The sequence below is a fragment of the Danio rerio genome, chromosome 4 (genome assembly GCF_049306965.1).
Source record: "Danio rerio strain Tuebingen ecotype United States chromosome 4, GRCz12tu, whole genome shotgun sequence".
In the NCBI taxonomy this organism is placed as follows: domain Eukaryota; kingdom Metazoa; phylum Chordata; class Actinopteri; order Cypriniformes; family Danionidae; genus Danio; species Danio rerio.
Window position 1 is genome coordinate 24576326 of NC_133179.1, and position 22524 is coordinate 24598849.

The 22524-nt window shown below is 34.3% G+C and overlaps 1 protein-coding gene across 50 annotated transcripts in view; it reads right to left on the reverse strand.

Moving 5' to 3' along the window:
- Positions 1–22524, reverse strand: part of celf2 (cugbp, Elav-like family member 2) — a 430922-nt gene that overhangs the window by 90920 nt on the left and 317478 nt on the right. The gene's annotated exons all lie outside the window — the stretch shown is intronic.

A 22524-nucleotide genomic window follows, 5' to 3' on the forward strand; every position in this document is an offset into this window, starting at 1 on the left:
ACTCAATCCATCCACACTTAATAGGAAAGATTTATCTGCGTTTCTCCGCGCTTCATCTATCGCTTTATTTCTCTGTCTCCCTTTCATCGTGTCATAATTCAGAGCTTGTCAGTCACGTTTATGACGGGGGAAACCATCCGTTTAGTGACCCCATGTGCTCAATGTCCCATTTGGTGTCAAATTTGTGATCGAGTCATTCATTTATGACTTCTGCTATTTCGTTTTAGCACATAATGGCTTTTTCGAAAAACCCCAGTGAGCTGCACACAGAAGGACATCTAAATGATCCCATACTTATTATTCATCAAGCATAGGAAAGAGAAATCTTTCTAGTCTTATAATGTTTGGAGGGCGTTGTAGTTAAGTACTACACTCAATTGAATTTTATGGATTTTTTTGTCAATTGACTATTTTGATGTCAAAACGACATTAAATTGACGTCAAACATTGGCGTAAAAAAAAATAAAGCAATTTTAAATCAATTGTCTTTCTTGATGTCTAAACAAAATTAAATTGATGTCAAACATTGGCATCAAAAAGACGTCAAAAATACGAATAGTCTTTTGTCGATTGAATATCTTGATAACATTGACATAAAAAAGATGTCAGAAATACGTGCCAATTTTTCAACTGACTACCTTAATGTCAATTCAATATCAAATTGATGTCTAACATTGGCGTCAAAAATACAAATCGTTTTTTGTCAATTTACTACCTTCATGACAAAACAAAATCAAATTCACGTCTAACATTAGTGTCAAAAGACACATAAAAAAATCATTTACAGGTCATTTTATAATAGTTTATAATCAGCTTATAATTGTTTTTTTGGACATTTGGACATTAAGATTCCTGCTGGGTAATTATCCTTTTCCTGGGTAACTAAGCTTATATGGACACTATATACAACACCTTAACTTTACTGATTGTGACTAAGGTAATGACAGGTTGTGCACCTTTTGTAAAGCCATCATTGGGATAAAAATTATTGTGAAAAGCACTATACAAATGAATATGAACTGAATTGAAGTACCAACATAAGTCATTCCGTCAAATGCACTTTTAACTGCCTCTACAAATGGACAAGCTTGAAGCACATTTACATCAGAACTTAGCATTATTCACTTAACAAAAAACGCTTGTCAATATTTAAACAGACATATGATGGCGCAAGATTAGTGTTTTACATGGATGTAGGAAAATTATAACCATTTAAAATGATTTTAGACCTAAAACACACTATAAGACTTTTAAAGATCAAACATTTGGATTTTGGAGTTTTAGACTGTCTGGAGTTTAAAACTCATGCAGAAACCTTGAAATTGATCTCTGGGCAGGAGGCTCACTGGGATTTAAAACACACCATTTGCCCTTTCATATGTCCTGACCGAAGTAAGCCAAACCACACGCAAACACACAAATCTCACACATCAAGGTCAGACAGGCAGTGTGACTCCAGGAAGGATATTTCCTGTCATCGTGTTCGTCAACTGTCAACCTGTGACTATATTTAGAATAAGAAAAAAAAAAAATCAGTCAGTCTTCAGTAAACGTCACATACCAAGTCAGCCGACAACAAAGAAAACTTACAAAAGAAAATCTTTGTTCAAGGTCTGAGCATAGATGTTTAGAAAATGCTCAGCAGAGAAAGATAATACACTGCAAAACTTAAATGAATCTCCATATTTCACATTGAATCATATTTGGCTAATTTGCATACATTTATAGCATAAAAATATGAATATATTGTATAAAGTGAATATATCTGTTTTTACAGAGTGGAACATCATAATCTCTTAGACAATACTGTAAACAGTCAGAAAAAAAAATTCCTTTAAAAATATTGCATATAATGCAAATTATGTATGAACATATCACTCTGCAAAATAACGATCTGAATAAAACTGTGCAGTTTGCTATATAACACACTTACAAGTGTATTTTGGATGTTTTCTTTACAGTACTGAAAAAAGCCCAAATTCTCAAAACTGACAGGTGCATGAAAAAAAAAAACTGTGTTTTTGCCTGCAGTGTCTCGCCTTTACTGTGGAGAATGACAGACGTGTGTATGTGTGTGTGTGCATGTGTGAGATGTACAAAACTGTTCTGTTAATCACTCCACTTGTTAAAAGTGTGAAGGGGAGGTGGGTGCTATAGAAGTTTCCATGGTAACTCTTGAAGCGCGAGGCGCCGATGTGATAAATGTCACACTTGCTAATGAAGCAGCGAGCTGGAGAGATGCCGTCTTTCCGCGCTAACGAGGAGACACACGCACACACAAGCCATAAAAACACAATAATAACAGCCTCGCTTTATCCGGAAATATTTCTAACTCGCTTTATAAATACTGCATTACTTCAATTTGAAACAATATTTTCAATAATCAATATTTTAAAAAGTATATATATATGTGTGTGTGTATGTGTGTGTGTGTGTGTGTGTGTGTGTGTGTGTGTGTCTTTAATTATTTCAGCAAGTAGGATTGTAAAAAAAAATTCACTGCGCTTTAAGTTTACCCAACCATGATGCCTTTCTACACTGTGAAACCCAGAAATCTGAAAAGAGATTTTTTTTTTGATTATAATACGTTTAGATCAGTGTTTCTCAACCACGTTCCTGGAGGACCACCAGCACTGCATGTTTTGGATTTCTCCTTTGTCTGTCACACTCATTACAGGCCTTTAGCCTCTGCTAATGAGCTGATGATCTGAACCAGGCGTGTTTTGTTAAGGAGACATGAAAAATGTGCAGAGCTGGTGGTCATCCAGGAACATGGTTGAGAAAAACTGGCTAAGATACTCAATAATATGGCATTTATTTAACTTGTGATGGCAAATGATAAAAGTAGTCTTTGGATGAAAAAGATGTGCTTTTTAATTTAATGCTGACTAAATCATCATTATTATTTTTAAGTGACATTTAAGTAACATTATTATTATTATTATTTAAGTCAAAGTTTTTGAATAGGATATTTATATTACTCATAACATGTTCTATATCACTTTAAAGATCTCATTTTGAGCTGTAATTGCCATAAGTGACAGAAATGAAAATGAATGAGAATGATCCCTAAGCCAAACTGAAACTTAACGCTGACGCTGCATTGCACCTCTATGATAGGGCCCTAAAAACTTCTGTATTTTGACCACACTGTAAAAAAATGCTGGATTCCACACGATTTCTTTATGCCGTCCCAACCAAATCGATTAAGTCAACAAATTTAAGTGGATTGAACATAATACAATTAAGTTGCTCCCCAAAATAACTCTAGAATTGTGTTGCTTTAGCTTATTTAAATATGTTGTTTGAACAAGCAGCAAAAATGATTGTTTTCGCATTCCACAAACTCAGTCCATCTTAAAGTATGCGCACACACAGGACCGCCATCCTCAACAAGACTGCTAAAACAAAGCACACCGTGTTTCCGTGCAGATGTTTATGGACTAAAGTGCTTAAGAGGAAAAGAGCTCCTCAAATGACACTACACACACAGCACACTTCAACGCGCTGCTCCACACACACACACACACACACACTTCTGCTGCTGAAAGCGGCTTGAGTGCAAATCTGAGGCAACAGTGTGACAGGATTGCCAAAATCCTGCCAACACCACTGCTTTCTTAAAAAAAAAAAAAAAAAGCCCCCTGTTGCGATGGAAACCGGGTGGAGTGACTGATGCTGATGCTGCGAATGGCAGAGCTGGGCCATCCGTAAATCTCTAAATAACACACACACACACACACACACACACATGAAGGGGACGCTGTGTTATGGGCTGCCATCCAGTACTAGAGGGGTTTGACTCGGGTATCAGCATGCATGTCGAGCTGTATGTGTGTGTGTCTATGTGTGTGTCGCTGGCAGGCAGACAGCAGGTGCAGAAGGTGGAGTATATCAAACATCAGGAGCAATCATAATGACCAGGATTTGGACCACCATCAAACTTCTACAGGTCAGCACATACTGGCCCGCGGCTCACCTGTGTGTGTATGTGTGTGTGTGTGTGTGTGTGGGGAGCATCTGGACAGCAGGTCCTTCATCTGACAACAGCCCATCTGCTCAACCGTCTCCCTCTTAATTCTTTCCCATCATCCTTTCATATCCTTTTCAGTTCATAAATCCGTTTTATCGCCTCTTAAACTATTGGAAGTTGGAATATGGCAGGCTTTTTCACTGTCTGAAGGCTGAAATGAAGGTTTTGTCATATCTGGGATTATTTTGATGGCTTTTTAATATTGCCATACGTGTCAGTCCGGTGACCCTGGTGGCAAGACATTTGTATTGAAACAAATGGCATTTTAATTGAAATATGTTATAAATGAAGTGATTTGCTTGATATGTTGGGTCAATGGCAAATAAGAGGAATAAAGATAAAAGGGAGGACAGTTTTTTTATTGGTCTAGTAGGAAAATGCATTCCAATATCTGATGAAAAGTATATACATTTTTAAAATAAATAATATTGACATAAATTAGGGCCAGGCGATACGATAAACATCTTATATTCCAATTTAAGTCATCTCATACCTGATAAAAAATAAAATAAAATAAAAATTAATTAATAAAAAAAATAATAATTATTATATATATATATATATATATATATATATATATATATATATATATATATATATATATATATATATATATATATATATATATATATATATATACATACACATACACATACACATACACATACACATACACACACACACACACACACACACACACATATATATATAGGACTATTTCTAGTACTGAATAGGTTTATTTAGATCTTCAGGAGAAATGTTTGATTAAGAGTGTAAAAATATTAAATATTGATGTAAAGATTAATGAAATATAAAACATCCCGACATAAAATATAGGTATATAAAAGGCTAAATGTAAAATTAGAAATCTAAATACTAAATAAATTGCTAAATGTAAAATTTAACATTGTAAATGCTAAATAAAGTGCTATATGTACATTTATGAACAAGTATATTCGTACTGTACTTACAAGCGTGTAACTTTCTCTCAATGCCCTTATTCTCGTTTCTGCTTTTAGTGTAACATTACGCTCATCCAAATGATTAAAAAGTATTACCGTGAACAATATATTTTGCGGCACTCAAAAATAGACAACAGAGCATCATATCAAATGATACACTTTTTATTGTGTCAGTGCGTCAGCATCCATCAGCCTGTCATACTGTGCAAAGAAGTTTAACATTCCACTACAAGATCAAATCATTTTAAAACAGGTAAGTGACAGTCGATCTCTCTCTTTTGTATGTTGTAGTGCTGTATTTATACCATAGTAATCTAGTGTTTGCTTTGCTTTGACTTTTTTAGGGTTAATTATTGTGATATCACGATTGCATAAAAGAATTACTGGAAAATGTTTTTAGACTGATGGCATTTCATGCCGTTCAGCCTTATAATCTAAAAATGTGAGCAAAAACACCTGTTTTGTCATCACTTTAGATATTATGCTAGAGAATCCTTCCAATACTAGCCCTAAAGTGATGTTGGTTTCTGCTGTTCGTCAGGTGCAGATGTAAACTAATGGCGGAAGAAAGTAGTTCCTCATACAAAGCATTTTTAGACTCTGGGTGTTTGATTTTCTTTTTTTGTATACACAATTATGCCATTAAACTGTTGTATGAACGCAATATCACACTTGTAGCAGTGCAATATGGCTGCATATTGTCACTGGTGGGACACTAAGGCACTCGGTGCACCAGTGCCAACATACAGCCGTATCACACTGCTACTCGTGTGATATTGCTCGTATAGTAATAATGCACATTTATTGATCTTATATTTTCCTCCATTATGATATCAGAACAGTGTATCACAGAATTTACAAACCCCCCGAAAATATCAAAATGTATTTTAATTAACTGCTTACAAATCTGTGTGCGTAAACCACACTTTTAATCTATTTCCGAATAAATCAATCCATTCCAACAAACAAAAACGAGTGTCGTTCCGCCAAGCCGTACGGTTCAGTCCCCTGTTTACTCTCCTCCAAAACAGCTCTTCTCCAAACACAGCCATGACACTTTGCAGAAAACACTCCTGATTGCCGAGCACAAAAGACAACATTTGATTTGCTCCAGTGACGCGTGGAGTTAAATTACTCCTGCTTGTGAACTAAACCACAAACGCATGCCTTCAATCGTCTGCAAAAACGCAGAGCAGATGAGCTGTCGTTCCTCGGAGGAAAAAGTGAGCCTGCTTTCTCTCCATTCGGGCATGTCTTTCGGAGATGTTTCGGAGGACATTCAAACAGCCTTAATTAGACCTCCTCACGCCTTGACAAATGAAAAACGCTGCTCAAGCCATCATTATAAAAACAAAAACAAATGGGAATGGACTCATACATGTTGATTTAAAATGTCAATAAACTAAATGAACAAAGCTGTGAAGTAGCATGTAAATTTCCCCGGGTGTGGTAGCGCTATCAGCTCAGTTACGAGTCACGGCTGGATTAGCCAACGCCGCTAGCTAGTCTTTCACGGCCCTTTTGTGCTTTCTCCATCCACTTTTAATTCCCTTCGTCTGGAGGAGCATCACTGTCAGAAACAAAGAGGCTGTTTACACCTGGTGGGGGGCATATCATGCACGTTTTCATCCCCAGAATGCATCTGTGAAGTTTTATACTAAATTATTAAATTAAATTACTAAATTTTATACACAGATCATTTATTATAGCTTGTCAAGCATGCACCTATTTGGGTGTGAGCAAAAATGTGTTTTTGTGTTTGTCCGTTGAAATGCAGATGAGCTGCTGCTTTCCAATTGCAGGCGGAGTCATTATATGCTACTTAAGCTTGATTCTACAAGGAATTGTAACTATTTTACGCATAAGTATTGTCAGAAAAGTGACCAGTTTGTAAGAATTGGGAGATGAGCATATTGTACAAGAATATATAAATAAGATCATACAAATGAATATAAATTAGCCACTAAATAAAAAAAGCTGTGAAATAGCACGAGATAACGTTAGCTACTCTGACGGAAACAACAAAACAATCATAACTCACTTATCCAAAATCTGAAATGACCAGTAGCATTATTAAAACTTAAAGCCACTGAAAATGAAGAAAGCAAGTGGTTACAGCTTCTAGACTGTACCAGGACATTTCTGATTAGTTAATAGATACATTTATGTAGCTGTAGTGGAGTAGCGTTCATTCAACAAACATGCTACTGCTTTGATGTGCAAAGATTATACTATTAGTAATTTGTTTTTATTAGGAATTTCCAGATCTGATCACATGATCGGAAATTGGGCCCGATCACATGGTTTCAGACTCGATCAGAATCAGATGGTACCTCCCGATCAAGACTCAAATATATGTATATATTTAACACATCTATGTTTATGCAGTGACACAGAGTCAGACATCTTTTTGGACATCACACTTTGTTGCAGAGACGCTATTGGTTAAATGCCGGCAAAGTAGTAAACGGACGCAGCTTGAAGCGGTAAGACTGAGTATGTCTGTGGTCTGGAGGTATAATAAAGTTGATAACGACAACATTTCCATCTAGCAATCTGTGAGATATGTAAACTTAGGATTGCCTGCTGGGTGTTTTAAGTTGAGATGCTGTTTGTTTTTATATTAGATTTTTAAAAATATGTATCTACTTTTATAATTTATTAATATTTACACTAAAGTGCAAAAGTGTAAAATTGATGTCATTTATCACATAATTGTTCAAGCTACATCACAGAACTGCTGTTTGTTGTTGAGTAGTAAAATAAGTTGGACTAAATAAAAAAATTAGAACCATGCTGAATCTGTTTATTTGCTCTTCTTTATGTATTATAGAAGTAACGAGTTGGGTTTCGGTATTGGTAGATACTCAAAATTAAATGACTCGGACTCGGGCAAAAAACCTGATCAGGACATCCCTAGTTTTTATCTTTACATAAAATATGTAAAAAGTCTATCACCAGCTGTTATATAGTTGTTATTCAATGAGATACAGGTTTGTACATTTTATTTATGACTTCTAAAACCATCAAAGGGTCATAATCAGTGTATTTTAAGTATATATATATATATATATATATATATATATATATATATATATATATATATATATATATATATATATATATATATATAKAGATAGATAGATAGATAGATAGATAGATAGATAGATAGATAGATAGATAGATAGATAGATAGATAGATAGATAGATAGATAGATAGATAGATAGATAGATAGGCCTACATCTTACAGTAAAATGCAGTCTAATCTCATGAAGAAACTGAAGTATTTTATGTATTATCTGAAAATTAGCTAATTTATAAGAAAATGTACAATTTAACTTGTATGAAAACATGCTTTTTAATAATGAGGCGTACCTTCAAACCCCATCCCTAAACCCAACAGTCACTGGGAGATGACCAAATCATGTAAAAATGTACTAATGAGATCATACAAATTCATATAAATGAGCCACTTTATCAAAAGTTTACGAATTTGCCATGTGATTACATATGTATAGGTATTTCAATGCTCTCAGGAATTCTTGATTCTAAATGGTCAGTCATGACATTACGAGGTTTGCTATTCGCAGATAACAATGACAGAACTAATAACACAGGCACATCCAAGTATTTCCAATCATCTTGATCGTCAGTAAAATGTTCACACCCATATACATATGGCACTGTTTTTGATTGTTTGTTGCAATATTGTGACTGAAAAATATGTAGGTTAGTGTATGCTCCGTTCAGTCCATTTCTGCTTTAAATTGACTTAAAGACACAATTATTACAGCTTAGATCAATTATTAGCATCTAATTGTTTAGTTTTGTGTCAAGTTGCTTTGTAATAGAATTAAGCTGTTCAGTTTTATAACACCTGGACGTACTTTATCTCTTATTTATTAACGTATGTAAATTGTACAAGCTATTCTGGAAGCATTAAAACAGAAAATCAGAAAACAAAAGACCTTAAATCCTTTATAAAAGTAGCAAAAATTGGACAATGAAAATGCATTTAAATCCCAGGTGTTAACAGCAATGTACATTCCTCAGTCTCACTGTGATCTGATTGGCCAAAAGGAATCTTTTTACCAAGTGTTAACCTGATCAAGAGATGGGTGCAAACTTTCAGGAGCGGCTAGCAGGCAAGCAGCTCTCCCATAATGTTTTTTATTAGAGAGGTGTGTGAAATGTTTCATTAGGGCGCATTAGGGGAGGCGTTAGTTTTCATTACCGTTTATGGGACGGAAAAACACCATCATGGCGCTGCAATTAACATCCGAACAGATGGCGGAGACGAGACTAGATGTCTGTCTCTCAGGTTCTCCTTCGCAAGAACCACCTCCGTGTTTTTCACACTCGTCTGCGAGGAACAGAGCGAAGCAGGCAGGGGGAGGATGGAATGGATGCATAAAACCCAAAAGAAAACATGAGAGTCAATAAAATAAACAGCGGTAAGAGAGCTTGACGTGATGGAGGGCTGGTGAGAATGAGCTGGCCAACTTATTACGCGCACACACACACACACACACACACACACACACACACACACACACACACACACACACACACACACACACACACACACACAATGATGTGACCCAAAGAGAATGAAAGCACTCTGAAAATTTGGCTTCAGAGGCAGCCGAAAAGCACCATATGCTGATAATATGTCAGAAGGGAACCAAATTTGTGTGCACACACAGACTCACAGACTCTCTCTCTCTCTCTCTCTTATCCTCTGCCCTATTATTTCTACACTAGAGATAAGATACTGATGCTTGGATAGGATATTTGATCCGTATATCTCTTAACATGATTACTATTCTTCTTCTTCTTCTTCTTCTTCTTCTTCTTCTTATTATTATTATTATTATTATTATTATTATTATTATCATCATTAATTGATATTGATTCCATTAATTATATCTTTTATTCTCCATAATTTCAAGCATAATATTTCTCCCTATCCATATCAACAACTGAAATGTCTGCAGTTTTGTTAATCTGGCAACCTCAGCCCAAACACTTGCTAAACCCAGAGTCCTAAACACTTCAGTACTGTGTGCGTTGATGCCTGCAGCTGTATCTCAGATAGCGATAACTCTCTCTCTGTGTGTGTGTGTGTGTGTTTGTGTGTGTGTGTGTGTGTCTGTGTGTGTGGTACAGGTGCATGTTGGTTGTGTTAGTGTCTCTTTATCCATGGCCCGGCGCATTTGAAAGGAGGAGAGGAGAAAGAGCACACACTCGTCTAAACGCCACATTGATCTTTCGCTCGGAGAATTCAGACAAGCACATTAGAATTCAACATCAGAGACTGAGCTCAACATGGACTGCAGATTACAGTGTGTGTGCGAGAGAGATTTGGACCTGCAGGCTCTAAATATAGAAATGTATTCCATTATAATCCCATTATCTCGTTAACAGAGCGAACAACAGACACTATCAGTAGACTAAACATGTGGTATAACTGTATCTCACATGCAAACATGTCTTTCCCACCATTTTTTACAATTTCTTAAAGAGATCGTTCACCCAAAGATGAACATTCTATCATTCTTTCTTTGCCCGTTGAAATCCATAGTAGGAAAAACAAATACTATGAATGTCAATGGTTACAGGTTTTCAATATTCTATAAAGTATCTACTTTTGTGTTCAAAAACGAATGAGTAAACGATTTTTGTATAAATATTCCTTAAGGCAGTGGTCTCAAACTCAATTTCTGGAGGGCCGCAGCTCTGCATAGTTTAGCTCCAACCACCTCCAACTCCACCTGCTTAAAGCTGCGGTCATACTGGACTTTTCTCCCCATAGACTTCCATTCATATGCATAGACCGGAAACGCAAGCTCATGCGAAAAGCTTCGCAGTTCGTTGCATTGCAAAGTTCAAGCTTGGTGAACTCTGATCTGCGAAACACATGACTTGACAGCGAGAGACCAATTGAGGATCAAAACATGACCTTTCTGGACGGACAGAAATTTAAAATATGGACCAGTCGCTAGCTTTTTTTTAAATGTCTAATCATCTTGTTTAATCCCGCCCCTTTTTGCAGCGCCGTACTACAGAATTTTGCAAGCTCAAATTTGAGTGTGACCGCAGATTAATAGATTCTAGAGGTCTTGAACACCTTGATTAGTTTGATCAGCTGTGTTTGATTAGGGTTGGAGCAAAACTGCGCAAAGCTGCGGCCGTCCAGGAACAGTTTGAGACCTAGGCAAGACTAATGAGGTAAAAAAAATAAACTAATAGTTATCACTTTACTCCCCAGTTGATTATATTAAGAACTGAAAACATTCATACATTCATTCATTTTCTTGTCAGCTTAGTCCCTTTATTAATCCGGGGTTGCCACAGCGGAATGAACCGCCAACTTATCCAGCACGTTTTTATGCAGGTAATGTCCTTCCAGCTGCAACCCATCTCTGGGAAACATACACACACACACTCATACACCACGGACAATGAGGCCTACCCAATTCACCTGTACCACATGTCTTTGGACTGTGGGGGAAACCGGAGCACCCGGAGGAAATCCACGCGAACGCAATATACAGTTTAATAAATTAAAATAAAATAAATGCAACGGAAGGTAACTGGTAACATTGTGAAAATAACGAAATATAAACAAAAAAAGAAAATAAAAAAGACAAAGAGTTATGCAAAAAAGTGAATTATGAAAATGTAGTATATATGTATTTAGGTATGTACTGTATGTAGTATTTAGTAAATTTACTAAAGCTAAGTAGGAAATTTGTAATGTAAATGATAACAACTTGAATATAAAAGAAATGATGGGAAAAAAGAAAAGTGTGCAAAATAAAGTACACATAATAACAAAAAAATAATATAAATATAATATGGGATACATAAAGTTGCTACATTAAATAACTTTCAATAAATTAAAACAAAATTATGTATGGTAAGATAACAGATCAGGGCGGCACAGAGGCTCAGTGGTCAGCACTGTCACCTCAAAGTAAGATGGTCTCTGGTTAAGTTGGCATTTCTGTGTGGAGTTTGCATGTTCTCCCCATGTTGGCGTGGGTTTCCTCTGGGTGCTCCGGTTTCCCTCACAGTCCAAAGATATGCGCTATAAGTGAATTGGGTCAGCTAAATTGCCCGTAGTGTATGAGGTTATGTGTGATTAAGTGTGAATGGGTGTTTCCCAGTACAGGGTTGCAACTGAAAGGGCATCCACTACATAAAACAAAGCTGGAATAGCTGCCGGATCATTCTGCTGTTCATTCTCTGAAATAGAGACTAAGCTGAAGGAAAATGAATGAATGAATGAATGAATGAATGACGATAACAGATGAAATGTTAAATAATATAATAAAAAAGAAGGAAATGCAAAAGAAAAGCAAAATTGCTCAGATTTGATTGGCTAATACCATTGTGCACCGCCCACACAGACTTGATGACATCAGCGAAAATTGAAAAAAAAAAAGCAAAAGAAAACGAGAAGCTCACATTCAAGGACATTACAGTAACTCCTCAATTACATTACATTGCATCCATTTTTGTGAAAATGCCTTTTAAAACATGTTAAAGAAATGCACAGTGTAGATTATGATTTGATGTTGTCACGTGGAAGTCAAGAGCGCTCTATATAAAAGAGACTGCAGTGCCGTGAGGAAGAGCGGGGAATAAAAAGAAGAGAAAAAAGGAGAAAAGAAAGATGAGAAGAAGCATTCATGGATTAATCCAGCAGACAGATCACAGCACCTCCGCTCCTTTTGGCTCTCTCCTGCTAAATGTTTCATAAACCTTATACTGTGTGTGTGTGTGTGTGTGTGTGTGTGTGTGTGTGTGTGTGTGTGTGTGTGTGTGTGTGTGTGTGTGTGTGTGTGTGGATCCACAGAGAGATCTCTATTAGGCTGAATCATTTCTTCGCAGTGTCCACAAATCTTACAGTTATCCGTGCATATAGTGCAAACTACATCAAAGTGAAACATGCAAATACTGCTGTGTGTGTGCGTGTTTTAGTAGCTCTGGCCTGTCCTGTGCACTCATAATTAGGCGTGCTGTGGAATAAATAAAATGAAGTAGCACAACCTGCCATACTGTAGAGCAGTTTCATACTAAGAAAGTATGAAAAAAACATAAAAAACAAAGACAAAAAAAAGAAACGTAACATAAAATAAATTAATGACAATACATATAGTATAATAAAAAATAATGCGACAAAAATGTCATAACGTGAATTGATATAATATAAAATTGAAAAGTAACAATGTAAACTAACATAACATTTTATGCGCAACTTTTTGTTGTAAAAAAATAAGATAAATTAAAGAAACTACAAAAAATACAATATAAGAAATTAAAATAATGTAACGTAAGGTACAAAATAAAACAAGGACAAATTAAACTACAATATAATCAATTTATTAATTGAATTAAAATAATATAAAATAAATATTAACGTAACAATGTAAATTAACATAATGATTAAAAAAGTAACAATTTAATGTAACAATGTAACATAATAGAACAACAACAGAAGCAAATATAAAACAAATATAAATTAGCTACAGTATAATAAATTTAATTAAAATAACGTGACAATCTATCAAACATGACATTAAACAAATTATTATAATATAACATTTAAATGTAAATTAACAATTTTACAAGAACGTACAATTTATTGTTTTGTAACGTAATAAAAAGTGTAACGTAAAAAAAACAAAGCAGCAAAAATAAATTATAGTGACAACGTAACAAAATAAAATGACCTAAAGCTGAATTAAGTAACAATTATAAAATAAAAAAATAAAATACTGTAACATAACGTAACAAATATAATCATGAAAAATAGAACAAACACAATGAAATAGAAAAAAAAAACATTATAGTAAATAATGGCAATGTACGGTAAAATAAACCAACAAAATGAAATACATTATAATAAATTTAGCGATTCAAAACTTAATAAAAGCAACTAATAAAAAAAATGGTAAAAAATTTACATAAAAAAATTCTAACATAATAAAACCAAATCAAATAAATCAATAATAAATTAATTCAATAAATAAATAAATGATGTGTATGTGTGTGCAGGATCCGCAGAAAAATCTCAATTAGATTGAGTTGCTTCTCCAATAAATCTGGAGTGCCAATAAATCTTACGTTGTTATAATGCTTATAGTGCAAAAAATATATATAAAAAAGAATAAATAAAAAAATCTCATCTGTGTATGTTGGTAGCTTTAGCCGCTCAATGCGCTCATAATGAACCGTGCTGTGTGTTAATTGCAGGTCTATAAATTGGCATGTTGGCCCTGAGCTGGAGGTCACACACCTGTACGGAGCTGCTGATTGGGATCAAACTGCTTTTTTGCAGACGTATTGAATAACAAATGTACATGTAAATACAATCCTGGCTCTCGTGTCCGTTGATGATAAAGGGCTCCATTAATAAGCTTTCAATTCAAAAGAGCTGCTGGCAATTATTCAGAATCGCACACGACGGAAAGACAAAAGAGCCGGAGGAAAAAGCAGATGTGGATGTGAATGGGGTAAAATTAATTGGAAAAGTCTTTATGGAAATAAAATAAAATAAAATAAAATAAAATAAAATAAAATAAAATAAAATAAAATAAAATAAAATAAAATAAAATAAAATAAAATAAAATAAACCTGCCCACCGTGATAATAAGATGAACAAAAGCAGATGTGGACGAGAACAGGACAGCTGAGGCATAACAAGTGTTAAAGCACACGTCTTTCTGAACAGATGTGCAGGGAAAAGAGATATGTCTGAGAACAAAGACGATCAATGGCATCAACTGAAGAGCAATTTGTTAAAATTAGTTAATTTTTCATTTCACCATAGGCTAAAAAACTACTTTCTCGATGGGAAAACTTGTTTCTTAATTTTGGCAGAACACTTTTTTTTTTCTTTAATTTTAAATTTACTTGCGACGAAAACAGCTAAAACTAATCTAAAACAACAATAAAAGACTAATAATAAAACTAATATTAAAATAATAAATGAGAAGAGGAGGAAGCTATAGGCATAAATTTAATGCATTAGATGATTTATTAAAATAACACAGATTTAATTACTCCAGAAGATACATAATGATATTACTTAAATATACCTTAATTATCAATTTAGAATAATATTTGTACATCGTCTAACCTGTAAAAGCTTGGTACTAGAAAATTTAATGTTGCAATATTTTGATTTACTGCGATGTATATATATATATATATATATATATATATATATATATATATATATATATATATATATATATATATATATATATATATATATATATATATTCATTCATTCATTCATTCATTTTCTTTTCAGCATCAAATGAAAAAATAGCATGGTCATGATTGCATAAAAAATAAAACTAAAGCTGGATATGTAAATTATAATTGCTTTGTGAAACAAATAGAACAATCTGAAAGTACAATTTTATGTTCATAATATGGCTAGATGTATTATTATTATTTCTGTTGTTTATTTGTTTATATATACAGTATTACAGTTCATTATTAAATGTTGCGATATATCATTATATAATATAGTTTTAGTAATAATACAGCTTAATTATTATATAAGTTGTTTCTAAAAAAATATGTATTGCAGATGATAAGAGTCTCTTTCAAAGAAATCAAACTTGGTGATGAGCCGACATAAGGGAATGCTGTCTTCTGCTCATTGATCTGTTCATCTGCCACATTAAACTGACCTCCAGTATGAACTTGACACACCGCTGTCAATATCTGCATCTCCAGCACATCAGTGGAGAAAAGCAGGAGACATAGAGAGAGATGACGATTGATGGAGTGATTGGCTGGATGTGATTATTGCAGACCTTTGAGACGGAGAACATTTGCTCCACATGTGGAAAGCAGATGCGCTCCGTCACCCTTTAAACTGAATAATGCTAAGTGTCTCCGCTCAATTACAGATGTATTCGAAGATCTGTGTGAAAACACTACAGGTTATGCTACAAAAAACTGATGAAGGCAGCCTCGAAAAAAACTTGGCCATTGACAAAACAGATCCAGCAGAGAGTTAACTTCAATGGGTTTTAGCAGGTTAGCATGTTGCTACGCTAATAGCAAGATTATACAAGCTTACTTAACACTGCATCCCAAATGACAAACTATACACATATGCACTTACACACTCAACAGCAAAGTATGTTCATTTAGTGTCATCCCAAATGAAACACTAACGTCACTCTATTACTTGCACAATCCAAAATAAATAAAGTAATACAACGCCCGATAGTTCAACCACTTCCGCTTCGTGATGAAAGCTGCCCTTATTTTACTTACTGAATGAGTGCATCAGACGGTATTTAAAGTGCAATGTAACAATGGTGTAATATAACGTAACTGTGTAACCTAAAATATAGTCAAATTAAGTAAAAGAAAATAACATAACAATGTATTATATCATTATAGCGTATCGTGGTGTGATATCATAAAATAACAATCATAAAATAACATGAATCAGAATGTAACATGGTAACAAACAAAACTAAATAAAATTAAACAAAATAAAACAACATAAAAAGCAATAATCTAAAATCATAAAATAATGAAACAATTAGTAATAACAATGTATCGTGACGTAACAAAACTAAACAAACACAAAAACTAAATGAAACAAAATAAATAAAACACAAAACATAACAAAATAAAACAAAAAAAAACAAAACAAAACAAACACAAAAATGAAATGAAACAAAAAACAAAACAAACACAAAAACTAGATGAAACGAAATGAAATAAAACAAAACTAAACAAAACACAAAAAATTTCATGAAAAAAAACAAAACACAAAAAATGAAACAATACTAAACAAAAACACAAAAACACAAAAAATGAAAGGAAAAAAACAACAAACAAAACAAAACACAAAATATGAAACGAATCGAAACAAAACAAAACACAAAAAATGTAACTAAACAAAACAAAACACAAAAAAATGAAACAAAACAAAACATAACCCCCCCCCCCCCCAAAAAAAAAACAACTAGGACTACTTCGCAAATGTAGGTTTTGGACAAAGCTCTGTGTAGCGGAAAAATGGTTCCACTTTTGTACGGGCTGACCCAAGGATTCCAAATATGCACATATGTTTTTGAGTCTATGACAAATCGTGTACGATCATATTTTATCGATAATATACTGTAGTGCCACCTAGGGTCCAATTTGGACAAGTCTTTGGCTCTGAGTAGCGTTGAGGACTACTACCATCTACCTCTAGGCCTTACGGTTTGATCTGGGCAATAGTAATTATGGCAGAAGTTAAAAGTAAAAATAATAATAATAATAATAATAATAATAAGAAGATTATATCAAAAACTAGGGTTTCAGCGCTTCATGCCCGAACCCCTAAAAAACAAAACAAAACAAAACCACTATAGTGTGACAACTAGAAGATGTTTACGTGACTAAACGCAGAACCTGCACAAAGATACGCACACATGATTTGACAGAGGGCTGGGGGGCCGTCCAAGCCTTTTACTGTCTGTATGTGTGTGAATATGTGGAAAGGTCAAAAACCTGCCGGGCTCCATACATGTATGCAAGTGTGTGTTCGTGCAAAAGGTCAGTGTCCTAAAAGTGCCACTCAGCAGGGGCTTCACTTCAGCACAACTCGTGCCCAGGAGGAAAGGTTACACCGCATGACCAAAATAAATAAATAAAAGAGTTTATGGAGTTCTACACAGCTTTTGTCGTTTTCCACATTTGATTTGATTTTATTTATTTATTTTCTGCCAGGGAAAGGTGAAAAATCCTGCAGAGTATTGACAGGTTTAACGGACAAACACAAGGCACAGACTATAGGGAAGACTCTGGATGTTTATAGGTTTTTAAACTAGAGTTGGGATAAAAGCTTCAGAATCAAAGGATTTATTACTGCTTTTTTGGCCATTCATTTCCACTTCATTTTCATCTCTATAAAACAATGTCAATAATATGACTGTGCTTACATGAGTTGCTTTTTGAATGTTCCATGATTTCATTTGACATGTTATAGCACATAATTTGATTGACGCCATTGCGTCATCACGCTGTCCACATTTCCTTAAGAGTTTCATTTTTAATTTTTCGACTTTAACTGCAATTTGGCACTTTCATTCAGGAACATTTTATTCATGCCCACGAGATAAACTGAGGTATTGGGTGTGAGTATGAAGTAAGGACTGGTGACGGAGTGTAGTTTTAAAGGAATATATGACACCACACAACGAATGGGGAAAAAAAACTTCCGGATTACACGATGAGTGTGTGTGTGTGTGTCTGTGGTTTTCTACTGACTATTTGGTTCTCTACTGGTTATGTGCAGAGAATAGTGTCAAACAGCTGTGAGTGTATGGGCTATCCTGTAAAACGCTGCGAAAAGTTCTACACGATGGTAAAAGTTTGATTAAGGTGTTTACATGTCTGTACTGCACTTCGAACAAAAAACCCTTTCAAAAAAATGTAAAGAAAAACTCTTAAGATTATTACACACTAAACCTAGGCATGGGACGATCGTTTTCAAGGTAAAGCACGGTTTGGAAAAGTCAAGGTTTTAAAACCGCTAAAATAGTTTTTTGTTTGTTTGTTTGTTTTTAGGACAATAGTATCTCCAGCAAAAAAGGTATCCAAAGATGTCATTTTAAAGACAGCAGAAGTCAATGATTCATTTAAATTGTTAAGTCTGACGTGTTTACGGTTCCAGAATATTTTAAATGTTTCTCAACATAAAATATATTGTGTTCAAAGGAGGAAAAGTTTGAGTTTTTTTTACCCAGACATTTAAAAATAACATATTATAGAGCAGTAATCACAATACCTTCAGACCATGATATTTTTATCCAAGGTTATCAAACAGATAAGTCAGAATCTTATATCGGCCCATGATAACTAAAAACACGAATGCCAATCACAGCAAAGCAATGACATCAGCCATGTCAAAACCTGGCAAACTCATCATACGAACAACAACAGCGTTTCACAACTCATATGACTAGACAACATCACATACTGTGTGTGTTTGTGAGTTTGTGTGTGTGCGGTTGTTTGAGTACTGATGGGAAGTTTTGACGTGTAATTTTGACGTTTTTAAAACATGCCTTCCAACATTAATCAAGCCACACAAATTATTCGGCATCAGAGAAGAGCTGGCAATTATAACAGCAAGAAATGAGCTATCAACTCACTGGGGGACTGAGCGACAAACACACACACACATACACACATGCACACACACACACACTCCTTTATGTCATATGCAATCGAGAAAGTGAGCCGGTGAATGTTACATCATAAGATCGCTACACACAGACACACGCACATTGATTAAAGAGGTCAGACATGATTCAGCAAGAATTTAAAACAGCAAACACAGCAAAGAGGCGGCATTTAAGATATGAACGCTAACACAAAGTGAGCGGCCTCAGAATGAAGGAAACTGAATTTAGACCCTGTTTTGCAAGACTCCAAAATAAGACATTCTGATATTAGAACTCCAGCTAATACTTAGTTTCAGGTTGCAAATGATCAATGGAAGATTTATCGAAAAAAAATTTGTATAATGCTATCAAAATATAAATAAGCAAATGCTTTCATATCAGCCACTTGATAAATGTTTAACAAATAGTCAAGAGTGATTTTTTTTTAAATAACTGCATGATGAAAGTGAAATCAGACAACATGATTTTCTGTAATATATACAGTATCTAATGCAGGCTGCCTGAATTAATTGTGAGATCTGAGAAAACGAACAAAAACAAAAAAAATGTGTTGTTGTCTGAACAAAAGAAGAACAAACATACAAACACATTTACATTGATTTTACTTACATTATTTCAATCTAATTTGTATTTTTTGAATTAATTAAAAATATTATAATATATAATTACTAGATTATTTAAGCCCAATTTTTTGTTATGATTTATTTGTTTTTCATACTGCCATGTTGATTTATGTATCTAAATAAAATGTTAAATCATTAATTTCAACCTTTTTTAATAAATTGATTTTCTGAGATTTTTTTTTCAGCAAACATTTCTACAAACCCCTTGGTGGTGCCTGGACCTGGATATATATATATATCTAGTAAAATAGGTTATTTTAACTACTTACTGTAGGTATTAAAAAACAAACTATTTAATTTTAATGGCAAGCAATATATGCAAATAAAATAATGTGCAATAAAATAAAAGCCATAAAATAAAAATGCTCTAAAATAAAATTCCATAAAATAAAATAAAAACAATAAAAAAGTAAATAAATAAAAATAAAAAATAATTTATATATATATATATATATATATATATATATATATATATATATATATATATATATATATATATATATATATATATATATATATATATATATATATAATGCAATAAAATAAAATGCAAAAAATAATAAAATGCAATAAAGTAAAATAAAATGCAATAAAATTTAAATCAAAATACAAAAAAATACTAAAATAAAATGAAATAAAATAAATAACTTCATACATTGTTATAGTATCCTGGATTGCCTAATACAGTATGTAAGAATAAAAGCAAAGCCAAAATGAGTTTTCTCATTTTTTAAAACAAGCATTATCATCGCCAACATCTGAACCACACTATTCCTCCACAGTGCTCTTAACGAAGTTCTTTAGTTAGCTAGTGACCCAGGTTCTGGAGCAAGTATCAAGACAGAGACAAAAGGCTTAAAGTGTGAGCGAGCTGAAGATAAAGATAAAGGTTGTCGGAGGCTGCTGGAGTGCTATAATCAGTCAGGAGAGGTGCTGAGTTAAATGGACGGGTCTCTGTGTAACTGCGCAACACTGAACAGTGCCATTTACTCTCTCTACAGGCAAACGCACACATTACACAGGGCTGCCTTTCTCTCTCAATAGCATCCTTCACCCCATTTTTATCCTTGACTCTTCCGGATCTTTCTATTCGCTCGTTGCCTCTCTTTCTCCTGTAGTGCGTTTGTCCTCGTTGCCTGCGAGCGATTCAGTCAGCGAGGTGCCGGAATTAAATATACTCTGCAGAACACACTTATTTTCCTCGGCTTTCTATATGAAAAGAAATAATAATAGCAGGCAATGGTGTGTCAGACCTTAGATGTGCGGTCAAACGTGATCTTGGTGAAAGTGTCCTGTGTAGTCAACTGTTTTTCTGACCTTGCTACACTGCTGTCAGTTGTTTCGTTCTATTAACACAGGATGTCAATGTTGATGGAGATTGTGCCTGAAGCTAGCTGCTAAAAACAAGCCATGTTTATTTTTTTATCTAAAGTTGCAAATTAAGGTTACTGAATACTGAATTAAAAATTTTGTTTGTAATTTTCGACCTTACTTTGTTCATTTCAACCGGGATTTTTTCGCAATCAAAAGGTTTTGATAGGTGTTTCGACAATTCAGGGGCGCTGTTTAAGCGAAAGTCAAAATCCAAAATGCCGTTGACAGAACTAATATAAAACAATTGTTCGTGGTTTATTGCACGCTAGTTTGTCGGCACAGTTTGGTGGGTCTCTGTACCTTAGACAAACTGCCAGTCTCTGTTTAAGATCAATTTGTTCACGGAAATTGGTGATCTGCTTGTTAATATGTGGTTCCAGTATCGCTACCAAAGTATCAAACTGAGCCACGCACATCCTGAAGTAAACTTTCAATTGGTCGGGATAATCCTGCTGCTCTTTGGTAAGGAGGTGGAATTCTTTTCGTAATTTAAGGATGGGATGGACCCAATATTTCTTATTTCTTTTTCTTTTAAGCAGGGAGAGGACAACAAATCATCTTCACTGTAAAGACTACATTTCAAGTTGTTTTTGCTAAATATTTTGCAACAGAATAATTAAAATGCATCGTGCAAGGTTTGCGCTTGTGTTTGAATTTTTTGTATTTGAATTTCGACCTTTACGGTGCAAAGATGTTAAGACATGCGCGCAAAACCGAAATATCACATAAAAAATCTGCGGAAAAAAGCACTGTTTCCATCTAAGGAGTCAATGAAAACAAAATGGTCACTTTCTGATAAACTGGCGACTAATATCTAGAACAAAAACGGAATTTGCTGTGGTATGAGCATAGAAAATCGCATACAAATAAATATATAAAAACATAGTTATAGTTACAAAAAACAATCATTTTCAGCTTGGACTCTGACACAAAAAGGCGGCAATACTGACACTATTATTCAACGCGAAAGTGCGCTCGTTTTTGCGTTTGTTTTAGAACTTCCAATTCAGTTGCCTATGGGAGAAATGACTAGGAGTAATAAGCGGCAAAAAACTGTCAAATTGCTTGCTCTACAACTAAGTGTATTTATGACTCTAGATAAAATGTAAAATAATGTAATGAGGAAATATAGGTCTGCAACATAAAGCAGCATAACGTGCCGTTTTTAACATCTAAAAATCAATGGAAGTGAACGAGTCTGGAGGTTTTAAGTCAAAAAGATTACAATGGCTGTGCCTGCTCCTACGAGAAGAATAAGGTCAATACAAATTCACAGAAAAACTTGCAGGATTGTGATTGGCTAGCA